Below are 20,001 nucleotides of genomic sequence, written 5' to 3'. Positions count from 1 at the left end.
TAGTTGCACTCAAGCAAATGAATACTTCTATCAATGGGCACCGGTGGTGGAGCATATCCACAAACAAGGCATCTGAAAAATTCCTCTTTGATTTTTGCAATTATTGAGCTACAATGTATAATCATCCCTTTCACTGAAATAATCTTCTAAATATCTAGATTTCAAGGCCAAAAAAACCCAGGCTTATTTTCTACCAAAAAGGGGAATTGAACAATATGGCTAAAGAGATTAGATATCATAGAAACAAATGCATTGGTCACCAAAGCCTATCTGAGGGATTCAAATCTCGCATGTTAACTTTATCTTTGAGTTTTAATATTCTTTTCTAAATATAAAAATTTATGTAAATAAAAATAAATATTTTATACAATTTTATAGGGAGGTCAATTTGAAAGAACCATGCAAATGACACCATAAGCTGAAAATGAGATATATACATGGCACATGAAACTCAAGAATATTGCAATCTGCCTACCTATATGTGCTTCTCCCATAAATGTTAAAGGAAAACACCAATATGCATCAAAATTACATTAAAAATAACAAGAACTTCAAGGGGTATATAACCTTCTTCCCATAAAGGTCTTCATCATAATCCAAGATGCTCATTGCATCAATGATCAAAGAATTGCCTTCTACTTCCAATGTCTTTAGGGATTATTAGCTAAATGTGGTCAACATAAAATATTAATGCTATGTTATGAGCTTTGGGAAGGCTGTATTGTTGAAAATATTATCATATACAAAGTAGTTCACTCCTTCAGATCATTGAAATATTTTGGACTCAGAAAAATAATCGTTGTTTTCTTCAGCTTGATTAAGGTGCTTGATCTATCTGTCTTCAGATTTACAATTTTATCAAACTTACTATCATTCTCTTCTTGCGCAGAGTTTGGTTCTACCATAGGGGTGATCTGATCATACAACTCACAATTTATATCAGTGCTACAAGCAGAAGACAGGGGTTGATCTAGAGTGTCTTCTTTGTTAACAAATTCATAATTCTTAAGAATATAGTAAAATTGTATGATATTCTGTTCAATGGAATAGTTTTAACATACATTTACTATTAGTTCTAACTTGTTGCAACTTACTAGTAGTATTAACTTTTAGTGTTAAGGCATTGGAATAGCTTTCTAGATTAGTTGAGGTTATTTACAAACAAATTCTTTGTATAGTCCTACTAGAACACAACATTATGATGAGCGTTCTGTTGGAGAGAGAATAGACACATTCAAGGGATGGTAATTGACTTTCTTCCAATTTTATTAGTAGGGCCTTCTTCAAAAACCAATCGACATGTGCTCATTTAGGGAGTTTGTTAGCTCTACTACAAACTTCAGCATTTGGAGGACCAAATATCAGCTCGGCCATGTGTTTATGCAGAAATGGGAGCTCACAGCGGTCATTTACCTTCTTCTCCTCCAGCTTCCTCATGCTCTTTTAGCCCTCCGTATCTCTGTTTTGCTCCTAAAACCTCTTCATTCCTCACCTTTCCCTATTTCCCAACTTAATTCCTTTTACCCCGCTGCCTCTGTTTAGTTCTTCTAAACACCGCATAACCCATTTCTTTAGCCCCCGGTGCTTAACACATGAACCCGCGCCCATATAACCCTCCACCTTAATCCCCACCGTTGATCATCCTGATCCAGAGGTCCCTGCCACCACAACCCTTTTTTCCTACATGTTAAACCTTGTGCATGTTCCCTGCCATCTGACTGTCCGTCGCGCGATCGGACGGTAGTCGTTCCTCCCGATCGTGCGAGTTTTCCATTTGTTAATACGCGGGGAAAGTGGTTTCCCTCCTATCGCGGAAGCCACGTGTCGTGCATTGAGTGGGATCATGCGGGTTTATATGGAAACTGTCGCAGCTGCAAAGGCGGTGCGGGGAATACTGATTACCACCGTCTAGCCTGTCTCCTGCTTATTAACCCCCGTGTACTTTCGACCTCTGATCGTCGTCGGATCTGCCCACCCGAGATCCGACAGCCCACATTTGTTTGATCCTACTCGTTCCCGCTTCTCTCCCACCGATAGATCTTCGCTAGTGATTTGGTTGATCTAATGGCCAATGTTTGTTCCCATTTCCCCCATGCATCCACCATGCAGTCTTCGTGTCCCCGACCTGTACCATGTTCCTAAAGGAGGAAGAAGGCCAGAATCTAGCACTCTGCGTAATAAATCCTCAACAACTGTATTTAAGGAAGAGAATGGCCGAGAAGAAAAAGGACGGCCTCGAGCAGATCAAAGCATTAATTAGTTATGGATCTTCTTTCAGTCAACACTCCACCTACTCAAAGAAGGACCGCTGAACAACAAAAAAGGTCAATTTGCTCATTAAAGCGAGCAGATTGCAGCAGACACTCCATCAGAGAGTTAAGGTGGTTGGTGGTCCATTATGACCCCTCTACGCATAGAACAACAAAATATCCTTGTAAACAAACTCTATATATACCCATAAACACAATGTAATGAGGTTTATGGTTGTAGTTTTGATGTAAGGTTCAACTTCTGGAGATTGTAACTATTGTGATAACTGCAGTGTCTAGTCTTCATTTTTAGCTAATACAATCTTCTTTTGTAGTTAATTTCTCACTTTTCCATTTCTACTCTGTTCTAGGCTGTGTCTGTTATGTATTTTTCATGTTCTCCTGATGTTTAGCATTAGAGGGGCTGTCATCCGAACTCTACGTTAGAATCTATCATGTATCATTGAATGTGTATGTAGGATCCTATTATCTTAGTGCCAGAGAGTTGTCATCCTGTCTGTGCATTAGGAAATAGATTTAGAGAGCTTTTAACTGGTTGCAGCTGGCCATCACATGGTCTTATGCATCTGCTGGTGTGGTCAGTATTCTCCATGTTCACTTATTTCTCAAACTGTGAGTAATTGGTGGTCTAAAGCCTTGTAGTCTGGGGGTGTTCACCCATGTCTGGGGTCAAGCATAGTAGAAGTGGTTATCTGGCTTGAATATGCATCATTCCTTCCATTCATCCATCTTTTTCTAACATTTTTGTTGAGTTTGTAATGTTCTCGAGCATCTCTGAGATACAACCTAGGAGAGTTTCTTGGAGTGATAACGTTAATTGGTGCCATTGCCGGGGAAGGAGATTGAAGCTTAGTTTCCCTAGGAGAATGACACAGTTGTAAATTTTGATGATAGACAAGGTCTGGACACATTTCTGGTTGTAATCATCTATCTGACGACTCCACTGGAGGAAGACCAACCTTTGGTGACTCCACATTGCAGTTCTGGCTCAGTTGGGAGGCATACTCAAAGAAATCCTCAGAAATCATCTGTTGAACCAGTGCCTGACCCTGAGAAGATCGTTAAGTAAAATAAAATTTCGTAGAAAGGAGCATGAGGATCAGGTAAGCCTTAAAAGTCCCATGTATCTCTGCTAGCGTAGAAATACCTTCAAAGATTCATACATCTCCTTTTTCGCTCATTTCCCTTTCGAATCTCAGTCCAAAGAAGCATCCATGTTGTCCATCATATTCCTCTGTCTCTGTCATCCTTTTCATTGATCCATACCACTCAGTCTACCAGTATCCTTTCATATACCCCAGTCATGGCAGGTTACCAAGCTCTTACAAAGATAGAAAGAATCGTTGTTGCTAGGTATGGACCCTTGGTCTTGCCTATCCCTTTGAATGCCATGCCTGTAGGAGATTATCAAGAATACATGCCTAAGTTTACTGGTGCAGAAGGAGTATTAGCTGACGAGCACCTCAAATCTTTTTATTGTTATGCTGATAACCTATATATTAATGAAGAGGATGTGTGGATGAGAGTTTTTGTCCAAAGCCTACAGGGAGAAGCTAGAAAATGGTTCAGAGAATTAGCCCCTAGGTCTATAGAAGATATTGAGGCCTTAGATGATGTGTTCCTAAAGAACTGGGGGAATAATAAGAATCTGATCTATTATCATACCGAGTTTGGGAACTTGCAGAGGGAAGATGGTGAGCTACTGTCTAAATTCAACAATAGATTCAACCATATGCATAGCATAATACCATGTGAAATAAAGCGTACCCCTACTTCTGCTATGATTACTTATGCCAATGCCTTTGATTCTCAGTTCTGCCTACTTTTAAGAGAAAGAAGATGTACTTCTTTGGCTGATATGAAAGATGCAGCCTTTGAAGTAGAATCAAATATCATAGCTGCAAAGAGGCTCAAAGATGATGTTGAAAGGAGAAGATAGGGAGGAGAATTTTCATCATCCTCAGATCCTAATACTGATAAATTAGCTAGGATGATAGAGCTATTGACCTCTCAAGTTTCCAGACTAGAAGCTGAGCAGTATTCTCAGGAAGTAGGAGCTCCTTGTTACTTTACTCTTCCAAAGCAAAACCCATATAGAGGAGCACAGGAGCAGTTGCAGATTTTGCAAAGAAGTAGAGATACAAACGAAGAAAAAATGGTGAAAACCCTTTTTCAGAATATAGTCATGGAGGAAGAGCGATATGAAGAAGAGGAGGAGGTCCATGGTTCGGAAGGTAAGGGTAGTGCCCCTTTCTGAACCAGAGCTTCCTATGAAAAGTCATTATCTGAAGACGCTGCTCGTGAGTTTGTTGTAGCTGCAAAACAACAAGCTTATCAACAGAAGCAACCAGCAACACATCATAACATCCTCAAAGGCCTTGAGCTTGAAGCCAGCCCATCCTCACATGACTATGTTGACCTACAAACTCACTAGCCTGCTATTATTCCCAACATAGTGATCAATAATGGAGAGGAAAGCTCCCTATCACCTTTTGTCCTTCTATCTGCTCAAGTGACAATCCCTCACAGTTTCCCATTAGGCACTGAGGCAAGCCATATCTCAATGCCTAAGGCTAAGACTAATCACCTCAGCTTTTATATTCTAAAACTTGCTCAGGTGGCCTCCACACAGACTGAAAAGGCAACTTATCAGATGACAGAGGAAGAGGGCGCACAGTCTTGGGGATCCTCCTTTCATTTGGACTATTCTGAGAAAAATGAAGGAGCAGATGATGTCTCTCTGTCCCCTACACATGAACATATTGGTACACTATTTATATTAGTTGTGCCGGCCACAGATGACAAAGACAAGTACATAGCAACCATGGTTTTTCAACAGGTGTACAAAAGCTCCCATGAAGAACATCGAATGAGGAAAGCACACAGAAGGGAGATGAAATTTGATCCATATGTACTTATTAAGCTCAAATGTCCTATAATTTTTGAGGTAGATGATCAAATAAATCCAATTTTGTAGCTTTATGATGAACAGGCCGAGAGGAGGAGAAACACTTTTGATGACTCATCAGTTGGCTAGTTTTTGAATATTTATGTTGTTTAAGGTCCTCACGCCTTAATGATTGGAAGAATTTTGTGTTATAGGTTTTAGTGTAGACCTAGTTTGACTCCATGCCCAATGGATACTAGGCACTTTTTTTAAGCTTGTTTTGTATGAAGGCATTGGTCTGCAGTTCTTGAGACCTCACAGGGAGGATCTCATACCCAGAAGGAGCCAGTGTTAGCTCTGCTACAAACTTCAGCATTTGGAGGACCAAATATCAGCTCGGCCATGCGTTTATGCAGAAAGGGGAGCTTGCAGCAGTCATTTACCTTCTTCTCCTTCAGCTTCTTCATACTCTCTTAGCCCTCAGTATCTCTGTTTTGCTCCTAAAACCTCTTCGTTCCTCACCTTTCCCTATTTCCCCGTTTAATTCCTTTTACCCCGCTGCCTCTATTTTATTATTCTAAACGCTGCATAACCCATATTTCTTTAGCCCCAAGCGCTTAACACACGAACCCGAGCCCATATAACCCTCCACCTTAATCCCCACCATTGATAGTCCTGATCTAACGGTCCCCGCCACCACAACCCTTTTTTCCCGCACCTTAAGCCTCATGCGCATTCCCCGCCATCTGACTGTCCGTCGTGCGATCAGATAGTAGTTGCTCCTCCTAATCACCCGAGTTGTCCACTCATTAACGTGCGGGGAAAGTGGCTTCCCACCCATCATGGAAGCCACATGTCGCGTGTTGAGTGGGATCGCGCAGGTTTATACGGAAACCGCTTCAGCTCCAAAGGCGATGCATGGAATACTGCTTACCGTCGTCCCAACCATCTCCCACTCGTTAACTTGGGCGTACTTTTGACCTCTGATCGCCATCGAATCTACCCGCCCGTGATCCAACGACCCACATTTGTTTGATCCTGTTCGTTCCCACTTCTCTCCCGTCGATAGATCTCTGTTGGTCGTTTGGTTGATCTAATGGCTAATGTTTATTCCCATTCCCCCAATGCATCTGCCATGCATCTTCGTGTCCCTAACCTGTACCATGTTCTCGAAGGAGGAAGAAGGCCAAAATCCATCACTCTACGTAATAACTCCTCAACAATTGTATTTGAGGAAGAGGATGGTCGAGAAGAAAAAGCACGGCCTCAAGCAGCTCAAAGCATTAATCAGTTATGGAGATTCTTTCATTCAACACTCTGCCTCCTCAGAGAAGGACCGCTGAATAGTAGAAAAGTTCAATTTGTTCATTAAAGCCAGCAGATTGTAGTAGAGACTCCATCAGAGAGTTAATGTGGTTGGTGGTCCATTATGACCCCTCTGTGCATAGAACAATAGAATATCCTTGTAAACAAACTCTATATATACCTAGAAACACAATGTAATCAGGGTTGATGGTTGTAGTTTTGATGTAAGGTTCAACTTCTGGAGACTATAACTATTGTGATACCTACAACATCTGGTCTTCATTTTCAGCTAATACAAGCTTCTTTTGCTGTTAATTGCTCACTTTTCCATTTCTACTCTATTCTAGGATGTGCCTGTTATGTATTTTTCATGTGCTCTTGATGTTTGGCATTAGAGGGGCTGTCATCCCACCTCTCTGTTAGAATCTAGTATGCATCATTGAATGTGTATGCAGGTTTCTGTTATCTTAGTGCCAGAGAGCTATCATCTTGTCTGTGCATTAGGAAATAGATTTACAGACCTTTTAACTGGTTGCAGCCAGCCATCACATGGTCTTGTGCATCTACTGGTGTGGTCAGTATTCTCCATGTTCACTTATTTTTCAAACTATGAGTGATTGGTGGTCTAAAGCCTTGTAGTCTGGTGGTGTTCACCCATGTCTAGGGTCAAGCATAGTAGAACTGGTTATCTGGCTTGAATATGCATCATTCGGTCCTATTCGTTCCTGCTCCTCTCCTGATGATAGATCTCCGTTGGTCGTTTGGTTGATCTAATGGCTAATGTTTATTCCCGTTTCCCTAATGCATCCACCATGCATCTTTGTGTCCCTGACTTGTACCGTGTTGGGTCCCTATAATACTAGTGATTACCCCATTCCTATTGTAGTTATACCCCTTATTTATATTTTTGTGCCCCCATTTCCCCCATATTGTTATTAATGTGCCCATAGAATCCCTCTATTGTTATTTTTGTGGCTTTATATTATTATTGTTAGGTCGGCTGGATTATATTGTGACTCCTTAGACTCCTATATATAGAAAGGAGGTTTTGTCATTTGAATCATCCAAGAATTTTTCATTTATGTAATGTAAAGGAGGTTTCCCCCTCGAAGAGGCTGAATTCTAAGGCGTTGATCTATCTTTTCTTGAGCTGGTTTCATAACATTTGGTATCAGAGCTTTGGATTCTAGGGTTTCGCTGCTCCAAACAGGTCATCATGGAATTTTCACTATAACGTTTTTTCTGTGACGTTTCAGAAGTCACAAAAAAAACCCATTTGAGAAGAAAACGCGCTGAACCTTGGGTCTGAATTTCAGAGCTTTTTTCACGATATTTTTGGAGATATGATCTGAGGAAGTTGGTATTTTTGCAAACTCCTGAATTACACTCAAAACAGGTGACCTAGGGAAAATTGTCATAACTTTCTTTCTGAGCATCGGATTGAAATTTCGTAAGAAGGTACAGAAATAGGACGGACTGTATTTTTCTTTTATATATGTTTCAGAGTCAAAGGTTGAAAGAGTGACACGTGGAACTTCATACAAGTTCGCTCTACTAAACTAGTATATAATCCGGTCACTGCGGGAGATTGTGCATAACTCTTTCTTGGAGAATCCAATTTGGATCAGACTAGTGGCATTGGAAAGAGGACATAGAAGGCTACTATAGGTCAGAATTTTAGAACTGGATGATTCGAAATTACAGAGATACATCAGATTCAATATCAAGCTTCTACAAAGAAAAAAAAGGTGTGTAGTTTTTTTTTTTAATTTTTGCATAAGCTTGGTTTGAAGGAATTCAAAGGGCATAGTAAAGCATTATTATCGATAACTGATGCCCCGAGGAAAGAAAATGCAAACACCTAGTAAGGAACCTAAAAGCTCTAGCATGACTCATGAAGAAGAGGAAGAAATGCTATATGATATATCAAAATTACAAGAACAAGTGCAACAAATGTCACGCTCACAAAAGCTAAAAAATGCTAAGATAAATGGCATGGAATCTAAGATAAAGGGCATGGAAGCTAAGATGGATGATATGAAGGTAGATTTGAGGACAAATTTGAAGACAGACATGGCAGATTTGAAGACAGATTTGACAAATTTTCTACAAGAAATACTTACTAATGGTGAAAAGGTTGTAAAGGAAACTCATGATGTGAACAAAAGAAATGTTAATCATGATTCCATAGACTCTAATGTTGGATCGAAGACCCACCATATTCCAAAAATCGATATGAGGAAGTTTGATGGCGAGGATCCCGCCACATGGATATTACAGATGGAGTAGTTCTTCGATCTCAATAATGTGCAAAACACACAAAAGGTACGTATGACAACTTTATATTTGGAACCAAATCAGTTTGTATGGTATCAATGGCTTTGCTCTCGTAAACAATTTATCACTTGGGCAATTTTTATGGAAGAATTGATATCACATTATGAGGATACAAAAAGAAACACTTTTTTTAGCCAATTGATAAGTCTCAAACAAAAGGGTTCAATAATGGAGCACATTGAGGAGTTCCAAAAATTGAACATAAGGGTAAAAGATATTCCAGAGGAGCATAGGATTGATGTGTTCATAGGGTCTTTAAAGGATAATATCCAACATGATGTTCAACTTTGGGAACCTGATTCATTAGAGAAGGCATTCAAGTTAGCAAGAAAAATGGAAAGCAAAATTATGGCAACTAGGAAGCATACCACTCACAACTATAAAGACGGAAGTGCAGTTGCCCCTAGTCTTCCACAACCTATAAGGTTGACACCAAAAAAATTGGAAGAAAAAAGAGCAAAAGGGCTTTGTTATAGTTGTGATAGAAAATACACTAAAGGTCATAAGTGTGCTGAGAAGAAACTATTCTACATAGATTGTGAAGAGGAAGAAGAAAAGGAGCAAGAAAGGTCAAAAGAATAGGATATGCTCCAGGAACAAAGCCTAGATGAAGAACAAATAAATCCAACCATATCTTGTAATGCATTGGCGGGAATTACCACTCCTTATACCATCAAGATATAAGGACAAATCAAGAAGAAAAAGGTAATAGTGTTGATTGATTCAGGAAGCAACCACAATTTTATTCATTGTAGGGTAGCAAAAGAATTGAATTGCTTCCTATATCCAGCACCAGAGTGTCAAGTGATGATTGCAAATGGAGGAATAATAAATTGCTCTGGAAAGTGCCATAATATCAAGCTATCCATTGGAGAATATGTATTGACTAGCCCAATGCTTTCCATTCCAATGGGAGGTGCTGATGTTGTACTAGGAGTCCAATGGCTACAATCCTTGGGTACAATAGCTTTTAATTTTCAAGAACTTTTCATCAAATTTTCTACAGAAGGAAAGGAAGTTGAATTAATGGGTATTGTCGGGAAACCAGGAAAGATAATCAGCTCTAATGGTATGACAAAGCTTCTAAAAAAGGAGCAAAGGGGTGTAATTGCACAATTATGTTCACTAGATGTTTCCACATTAGAATCATCTATTTCTCCAGATCTCCAAAAAGTCTTGGACAATCATTCCAAGGTATTTGAGACTCCCAAAGGTTTCCCACCTATGCGTGATCATGATCATGCTATTCATCTGATTTCAGGAAGTGTTCCTCCAAACATCAAGCCGTATAGATATCCCTATGTCCAAAAAAGTGAAATTGAACGTATGGTTGCAGAAATGCTAGAGGGTGGTATAATTCAACCGAGTCAAAGTTCTTTCTCTGCTCCAGAAGTATTGGTGCACAAGAAGGATGGATCATGGCGCATGTGTCCGGATTATAGGGAGCTCAACAAGCTCACTATTAAAGATAAGTTCCCCATTCCTGTCATTGATGAATTACTGGATGAATTGCATGGATCAATTTACTTCACCAAGTTGGATCTTCGTTTAGGAAATCATCAAATCAGAATGAAGATTGAAGACATTCCGAAAATGGCATTTAGAACTCATGAGGGTCATTATGAATTTTTGGTCATGCCTTTTGGCCTTACCAATGCACCTTCAACATTTCAAGGTTTGATGAATTCAATTTTCAAACCATTCCTTAGAAAATTTGTGTTAGTATTTTTTGATGATATACTTATCTACAACAAGTCTTGGAAGGATCATGTTGAACATGTTGACAGGGTGCTTGTTAGGCCCCTATACTACTAGTGTAACCCCTTATTGTTATTAGTATAACCCACTTATTATATTGATGTACCCATGTAGTGCCCATATTGTTACTATTGTGCCCCATAGAAGCCCACTATTGTTATTATTATGCCCTTACATTATTATTGTTATGTCGGCTCTGATTATGTTATAACCCCTTAGACTCCTATATATAGAAAGGAGGTATTTTCATTTGTATCATCCAAGAATTGTTCATTTATGTAATGTAAAGGAGGTTGCCCCCTCAAAGAGGCTGAATTCTAAGGCGTGGATCTCTCTTTTCTATCTTTTTGTGAACTGGTTTCATAACATTTGGTATCAGAGCTTTGGATTCTAGGGTTTCGCTGCTCCAAACAGGTCATCGTGGCATTTTCGCTATAACTTTTTTTCTGTGAGGTTTCAGAAGTCGCAAAAACAACCAATTTGAGAAGAATTGGCACTGAACCTTGGGTCTAAATTTTAGATCTTTTACCACGATATTTTCGGAGATATGATCTGCGGAAGTTGGTCCTTTTGCAGACTCCTGAATTACACTAAAAACAGGTGACCTGGGGAAAATCGTCATAACTTTCTTTCTGAGCATCGGATTGAAATTTTGTAAGAAGGTACAGAAAGAGGACAGACTGTAGTTTCTGTTTGTATATTTTTCAGAGTCAAAGGTTGAAACAGTGACACGTGGCACTTCATACAAGTTCTCTCTACTGAACTAGTCTATAATCAGGTCACTGCGGGAGATTGTGCATAACTGTTTCTTGGAGAATCCAATTTGAATTAGACTTGTGGCATTAGAAAGAGGACACAGTGGGCTACTACAGGTCACAAGTTCAGAACTTAAAGATCCGAAAGTAAATAGTTACAGTCGTTTCAAGGTAGAGCTCCTAAAATCAAGAAAAAGCAAGATGAGGAAGTTTGATGGCAAGGATCCGGTAAATTGGATACTTCAGATGGAGCAATATTTTGATATACATGGTGTACAACTGTTACAAAAGGTATGTATTTCATCTTCATATTTAGAACCAGATCAATTTTTATGGTACAAAGGGCTTTGTTCTCGTAAAAAACTTGTTACGTGGTCAATTTTCACGGAGGAAATGATAGCACATTATGAGGATATAAAGAGCAACACCTTCTTTAGAACAACACCACAAGAATTGGAAAGAGTAAAAGGGATTTGTGACATAATGGAAAGCAAAATTGTGGAAACCAGGAAGCATACCCCTCACAACTATAAATATGGAAGTGTTGTTTCTCCCAGCCTTCCACAACCTACAAGGGTTACACCACAACAATTGGAAGAAAAAAGAGAAAAAGGGCTTTGTTACAATTGTGATAGCAAATGCACTAAAGGTCATAGGTGTGCTGAGAAGAAATTATTTTACATAGAATATGAAGAGGAGGAAGAAAATGATCAAGAAACATCAAAAGAAGAGGATATACATCAGGACACCACCCCAGAGAAAGAAGAAATGAATCAGACCATATCTTGTAAAGCATTGGAAAGAATTACCACTCCTCAAACTCTCAAGATAGAAGGACATATCAAGAAGAAAAAGGTGCAAGAAGTGAAAGATCACATCGAGAAAGAAGAAATGAATCCAACCATATCTTGTAATTCAATGGATGAAATTACCACTCCTCAAACTATCAAGATAGAAGGACACATCAAGAAGAAAAATGTTCAAGAAGTGAAAGATCACATCGAGCATCAAGAAATGAATCCGACCATATCTTGTAAAGGACTGGAAGAAATTACCACTCCTCAAAAGATAGAAGGACATATCAAGAAGAAAAAGGTTCAAGTAGAGAAAGATCATATCGAGCATCAACAACAAGTTCTCCAACTTTTAAAGGATAACGCCACTTCGGTGCAAAATCAAATGAAACAACAGGTAGATCAACATCGTAGTGAAATTTTTTTTGATGTGAGTGATTGGGTATTTTTACTGCTACATCTCAAGCAAGCTATTTATGAGAAGGAAATGTTGGCAATACTACATGCACTTAAAAAATGGCGACCTTACCGAATGGGAAGACGCTTCAAGGATGAGGATGTGGAAGCATTGTTTTGTGCTATTTATATTATCCAACCAAAGTGGATAAACGAAGCAATGGATGAATGGAAGAAGAACGAAGAAGTATGGCCACTTATTCAAAAGTTGCAAAAGATCCCAATTCAAGCAATATTGCCAGAAATTGAAGAGGAAGGAAAAATCATATTGGAACCTGGAGCAGTCACAGAAACAAGAACCCGACAGCTACGAAATCGATCAATTTCAGAGTATCTCATCAAGTGGAAGAACTTACCCGCTGAATATTCCACATGGGAGGACAAGAATTTTATATAGAAGCATCAAGAACTACTCAAGCGTTGAGGACAACACTTTTTGAAGGAGAGGGGCATGTTAGGCCCCTATACTACTAGTGTAACCCCTTATTGTTATTAGTATAACCCACTTATTATATTGATGTACCCATGTAGTGCCCATATTGTTACTATTATGCCACATAGAAGCCCACCATTGTTACTGTTGTGCCCTACAATATTATTGTTATGTAGGCTTTGATTGTATTGGGACCACTTAGACTCCTATATATAGAAAGGAGGTATTTTCATTTGTATCATCCAAGAATTGTTCATTTATGTAATGTAAAGGAGGTTGCCCCCTCGAAGAGGCTGAATTCTAAGGCGTGGATCTCTCTTTTCTATCTTTTTGTGAGCTGGTTTCATAACAGTGCTACAACTATTGGAGGAGAAACAATTATATGCCAAAATATCCAAATGTTTTTTTGGAGTCCACGAGGTGGAATATTTGGGTCATATTGTATCTCATGAAGGAGTTAAGGTAGACCCTAGCAAAATTAAAGCCATTAAGGAATGGAAAATCCCCACATCCATAAAGCATTTGCGTGGATTTCTTGGGTTGACAGGGTATTATCGCAAGTTTGTTAAGAATTATGGGAGGATAGCAGCACCTCTAACGACATTATTGAAGAAAGATGCATTTTCATGGACTTCAGAAGCAACAAAGGCCTTTGAACATCTTAAAGAGGCAATGTGCCAAGCACCGGTCTTAGCTACACCGGACTTCACAAAAACCTTTATTGTGGAATGCGGTTCTTCAGGAAATGGAATTGGTGCTGTTCTAATGCAAGATGAAAGACCCATTGCTTTTGAAAGTCGTCCAATCAAGGGAAAGTTTCTAAGAAAAGCTATTTATGAGAAGGAAATGTTGGCAATACTCCATGCACTTAAGAAATGGCAACCCTACCTAATGGGAAGACACTTCAAGGTAAAAATGGATCAAGATTGCCTTAAATACTTTTTAGAAGAAAGATTATCCTCTGAAGAGCAAAAAAAGTGGGTCACAAAGATGTTGGGTTATGACTTTGAAATCATCTACAAAAAAGGGAAGCAAAATGTGGTGGCAGATGCACTCTCAAGAAAGGATGAGGATGTGGAAGCATTGTTGTGCGCTATTTCTATCATCCAACCAGATTGGATAAATGAAGCAAGGGAGGAATGGAAGAATGACGAAGAAGTGTGGGCACTTATTCGAAAGCTACAACAAGATTCCAGTACGTCTGATACATTTAGATGGAAAAATGATTCATTATGGTAAAAAGGTCACTTATACCTTTGTAAGAATTCCCAGCTAAAAAAAAATATTCTTATGGAATTTCACACTTCTCCCTTAGGAGGGCACTCAGGATTTTTAAAAACTTACCACAGGGTTAAGAAGGAATTTTTTTTGGATGGCCTTAAATAAGATATTCAAAAGTTTGTGGCAGAATGTTTGGTTTGCCAACAAAATAAAGTTGAAACAATTAAGACACCGGGTCTATTACAACCTTTATCCATTCCAAGCCAACGTTGGGAGGAGGTATCAATGGATTTTATCACAGGTTTACCCAAGTCTAAGGGAAAGAGTGTCATCATGGTGGTAGTTGACAGACTTACCAAGTATGCACACTTTTGTGCATTATCACATCCATTTAGAGCCGGTATAGTTTCTACTGCATTTATGGAAACAATTCAAAAGCTACATGGAAACCCAAAGATTATTGTAAGTGATAGAGATCCCATTTTCACTGGAAATTTTTGGACAGAATTATTTTCTCGTCTTGGTACTCAGTAAGCTCATAGCTCATCTTATCATCCTCAATCTGATGGGGAAACTGAGATAGTAAACAAATGTTTGGAAGGATATCTTCATTGCTTTGTATCTGATAAACAGACACAATGGGTCAAATGGTTGCCTCTGGCTGAATGGTGGTATAACACTTCCTTTCATACAGCAACAAAAATGACCCCATTTATGGCACTTTATGGGTATCAACCACCATCCATCACATCATATTTAAGAGAAAATTCTAAGCTTCAGGTAGTGGAACATCACATCGAACATCAACAACAAGTCCTCCAACTCTTAAAGGATAACCTCGTGTTGGCACAGAATAGAATGAAACAACAGGCAGATCAACATCGCAGTGAAAGAAGTTTTGATGTAGGTGATTGGGTATTCCTACGGCTACAACCATATAAGAAAATGTCCCTCAAGCAAGCTAAGAAGGATAATAAATTATCACCAAAGTATTATGGTCCATACAAGGTGTTGCAAAAGATTGGTACTATGGCATACAAATTGGAGCTTCCTGCAGCTTCTCGATTGCACCCAATTTTCCATGTTTCATGCTTAAAGAAGGTTATAGGCGACAAACTCCCAGTTCAAACAATATTGCCAGAACTTGACGAGGAAGGAAAAATTATATTGGAACCGGAAGCAGTTATAGAAACAAGAACTCGACAGCTACAAAATCGATCAATTTCAGAGTACCTTCTCAAGTGGAAGAACTTATCCGCTGAAGATTCCACATGGGAGGATGAGAATTTTATGCAGAAATATCCAGAACTACTCAAGCGTTGAGGACAACACTTTTTTGAAGGAGAGGGGCATGTTGGGTCCCCATAATACTAGTGATTACCCCATTACTATTGTAGTTATACCCCTTATTTATATTGTTGTGCCGCCATTGCCCCCATATTGTTATTAATGTGCCCATAGAATCCCTCTATTGTAATTTTTGTGGCTTTATATTATTATTGTTAGGTCGGCTGGATTATATTGTGACTCCTTAGACTCCTATATATAGAAAGGAGGTTTTGTCATTTGAATCATCCAAGAATTGTTCATTTATGTAATGTAAAGGAGGTTGCCCCCTCGAAGAGGCTGAATTCTAAGGCGTTGATCTATCTTTTCTATCTTTTCTTGAGTTGGTTTCATAACATACCATGTTCCCGAAGGAGGAAGAAGGCCAAAATCCAGCACTCTATGTAATAACTCCTCAACAATTGTATTTGAGGAAGAGAATGGCCGAGAAGAAAAAGCACGGCCTCGAGCAGCTCAGAGAAGGACCGCTGGATAGAAGAAAAGGTCAATTTGTTCATTAAAGCCAGCAGATTGTAGTAGAGACTCCATCAGAGAGTTAATGTGGTTGGTGGTCCATTATGACCCCTCTGTGCATAGAACAATAGAATCCTTGTAAACAAACTCTATATATACCTAGAAGCACAATGTAATCAGGGTTGATGGTTGTAGTTTTGATGTAAGGTTCAACTTCTGGAGACTATAACTATTGTGATACCTACAACATCTGGTCTTCATTTTCAGCTAATACAAGCTTCTTTTGCTGTTAATTGCTCACTTTTCAATTTCTACTCTATTCTAGGATGTGCCTGTTATGTATTTTTCATGTGCTCTTGATGTTTGGCATTAGAGGGGCTGTCATCCAACCTCTCTGTTAGAATCTAGTATGTGTCAATGAATGTGTATGTAGGTTTCTATTATCTTAGTTCCAGAGAGCTATCATCTTGTCTGTGCATTAGGAAATAGATTTACAGACCTTTTAACTGGTTGCAGCCAGCCATCACATGGTCTTGTGCATCTACTGGTGTGGTCAGTATTCTCCATGTTCACTTATTTTTCAAACTATGAGTGATTGGTGGCCTAAAGCCTTGTAGTCTGGTGGTATTCACCCATGTCTAGGGTCAAGCATAGTAGAAGTGGTTATCTGGCTTGAATATGCATCATTCCTCCCATTCATCCATCTTTTTCCAACATTTTTGTTGAGTTTGTAATGTTCCCGAGCATCTCTGAGATACAACCTAGGAGAGTTTCTTGGGGTGATAACAGAGTTCATGAGAACCTTAGGATCTTGTCATTGACCCATGAAAATGACTTCAATATCCACCAATCACAAAATTCTCAGCACTTTATCAAAGGCAATGCCCTCACCCTCTATGCTTGATCACTATAGCAAACAAGGCTACATTGAGCTCCAAGTTCTTTTAATTTGGAGACTCTATGACTACAAGGCTAAGCCAAAATCTAGGTATCTGGACACCATTAGGTGCAAATCTACTCTAGTGATGATTATTGCATGTTTGTTCTATGTATCTTTGAACAGGGTTTCTATAGTGGTTACTCCACCATAAAAAATCTTGCAATTCTCCTGCTAGCTTTGAACCTTTTTTAAAATTTTCGCAGAAGAAAAACAGTTGCTGATATAATCCTTTCTGGTACAGATCTTCTCTAAGGGTCTGAATCCATATTGGATGGCCAAGTATAATTTTCAGGCTTATCTTTGGCAAGTCTTGCCACTAGTGTTATTTTTCATACCTATGGTTTGGACAATCTGATGTGAAGACTGAAACTAAGAGTATTGGACTGATACATTCCACCATCAGTTCTCATTTGTGGAACCTACCTTATCAAACAGTCTTCGTAGCCCTTTAGCAACACACAACTCGTACTCAAATATAGGATTTGTGATTGTCAATTCTAATGGAGAAAATATCACCTTCTAGAGCACACATAAAATGTATTCACTGCTAGGGTTTAGATGAGCTCCATACTATTACAAGAACTCACTTGGTAGGCTAGAGTGAAATCTACTGCAAAAGTCATAAATCAATGTCTTCCATGACTAGTTGTGGCTTCATTAAAAGCACTATGTCTTTCATTATTACTAAGGCATGGGAGGCTTTGAACGAACATTGTTGTGGTCCTCCATATGTTTCACTCCGCTTCATCCTAGCGTAGTGATAAGAGCACATGGTCAACTATGCTCCTTGCCACATCTTTTTCTTAAAGGGATTGTATGCATACTACTTCAGACTTATTTTAAATATCATCAACATAAGTTTTCATCCTTATTAAACCAAGGAACAAATGACCAATCATGGAAATATCCACAAGGATGTTCAGATTTGTGAATAGGAAAATCTCAAGCTCTCTCATTGCTCCAATTCCACAAATAATCATACAAGTTTGATGACCCTTAGGTGAACTATCATCTTTTGTTTCTTTTTCTAGAAATGAGAAATTGAGTGAAAGGCATATGTTCATTTCATTGTTGTAAAAAACTCCCTTTTTTTTCCTGTTGTGTGACTAAATTTCACTATAAAATCCTCTAGGAGTAGATCATATTGTTGTTCTATTCAACCATACCAATATTATCTATACCATCAAGCAACTTTCCATAGACATCAATTTGGGGTACATCAATTTTCCTTTTGGCTAGTTCATGCTTGCTCGATCCATCATACCTTCGGATAACGGAAAAATCCACGGGATACAACCATGGCTCCAAAACATTATGTGTTTGATGTGAATGTCTATGATGGAATTTTTTGTTTCTGTCCCATGTGGCTTTAGCAGACTATCATCATCATCAACAGGAAAAGCAAGTCAATAAAAAATCAATGGGCCATTTGAATGCAATCTTGCTGGTAATATTTAATCAATATGTTCTCCATTGTCAAGAAATCCACTTTTTTTCATGTTTCAATCATATTCATATAGGGGAACAACTATAATGGGAGAGAGGAAAAATCCAGTTTCCATTGTGACAAGAGACCTAGATTCCTTTTCTTTCTAGTGGTAATTATCAAAATTTGGTGATCCCTAAAAACAAATTCATGTGACCTTCCCATGTTCTGTTGTGAATGAAATTCCAAATTAATATCATTCCTTTTGGGCCTATTATACTTACTCCCTAGCCAACTAGGATGGCTGCGATTTTCCCTTCCGACATCATAAGTTTGTTCAAATTCCATCTCATCTGTGTTGGAAAACTCATGATCCTCTACTTTCATATTTTTCTCAAGCCTGGAATTTGGTTGTTGTTTTAATGCAAAGTGAAACAAAGAGTTTGACATCCTTTTTGTCATAGGATGAGATTGCTAAACCATCCGCAGCAATGGTGGATTGTGTCTCATTTACAACCAAAGTGGTCTGGCTCGTATGGAAGGTATCAAGAACCTCATATTTAAAAGTCTTCCCTTCACAAGTATATGCAATGCTCAGGGAAATCTTTTCTGACATGACCTCTATTATGAAACTAAATTTGTTCCCTCTACAATGAATATCATTTTCAAACTACAGAGCACTCTCTTGTTCAGTTTTAGCACATGTCTCATTACAAGCATGGAGAAATAAAGTTCCCTTTCTACTTAGCTCTAATTATGAGCACAAATGTTGTGTTATGAGATTTAGGAAGGTGGTATTGTTGGAAATATTATCATATACAATGTAGTCCACTCCTTTAGATCCAGGAAATACTTTCGACTGAGAAACATAATTGTTGTTTTCTTCAACTTGCTTAAGGTGGTTGATCTGTCTGTCTTCAGAATTATTCTTTACAACTTGAACACACTTACTATAATTCTATTTTTGGGGAGAGTTTGGTTATGTCATAGGGATGATCTGATCACAAAAATTACAATCTATATCAGTGCTGGAACCAAAAGAGAGAGGCAAATCTAGAGTTTCTTCTTTGTTAACAACTTTTGGTCATTGGAGAAACAATATGCGGACAAAAGTGCTATCATCAAATGATTTCCCTTGTAAGGGGGCTCTATATCAATGGATGTAACCCCATCCCTTCCTTCGACAGAAGAATCCCTCACATGATCATCAATATTATATTTTTTTTTACGAAGTCACGACACACTGTGATGCCATGAGTTCTCCTGGGGAGTTTTCATCCTTCCTTACCTATGTCATCATGACTATCATCTTCACAAATGCGTTATAACACTGATTTTATGCCATAGGAAAATGATCAAGTCATGCCCCTTCAATGCAATTCTCAGCCAACAGCCCAATGTGTTTCTTTTCTTTATAGTTCTCTTATCACGAAAAGGGTCATCATTGGAAAGCATGTAGAAAATGGCTTTCCATGGATTAGACACACAAACTTATTTAAATCAAATAATTTAGAGGGTATCTCTCTACAAAACTAGATGTTGGATATCTTATTTGTGTTTCATGTTCTTCTACAGAACTACTCCCATAACCCTTAGTGGAATAAATCACAATAATGTCA

The sequence above is a fragment of the Pinus tabuliformis genome, chromosome Q (assembly GCF_031772625.1).
Source record: "Pinus tabuliformis cultivar Carrire ecotype Pingquan chromosome Q, CPIR1, whole genome shotgun sequence".
Taxonomy (NCBI): Eukaryota; Viridiplantae; Streptophyta; class Pinopsida; order Pinales; family Pinaceae; genus Pinus; species Pinus tabuliformis.
This window is presented reverse-complemented; position numbering follows the sequence as displayed.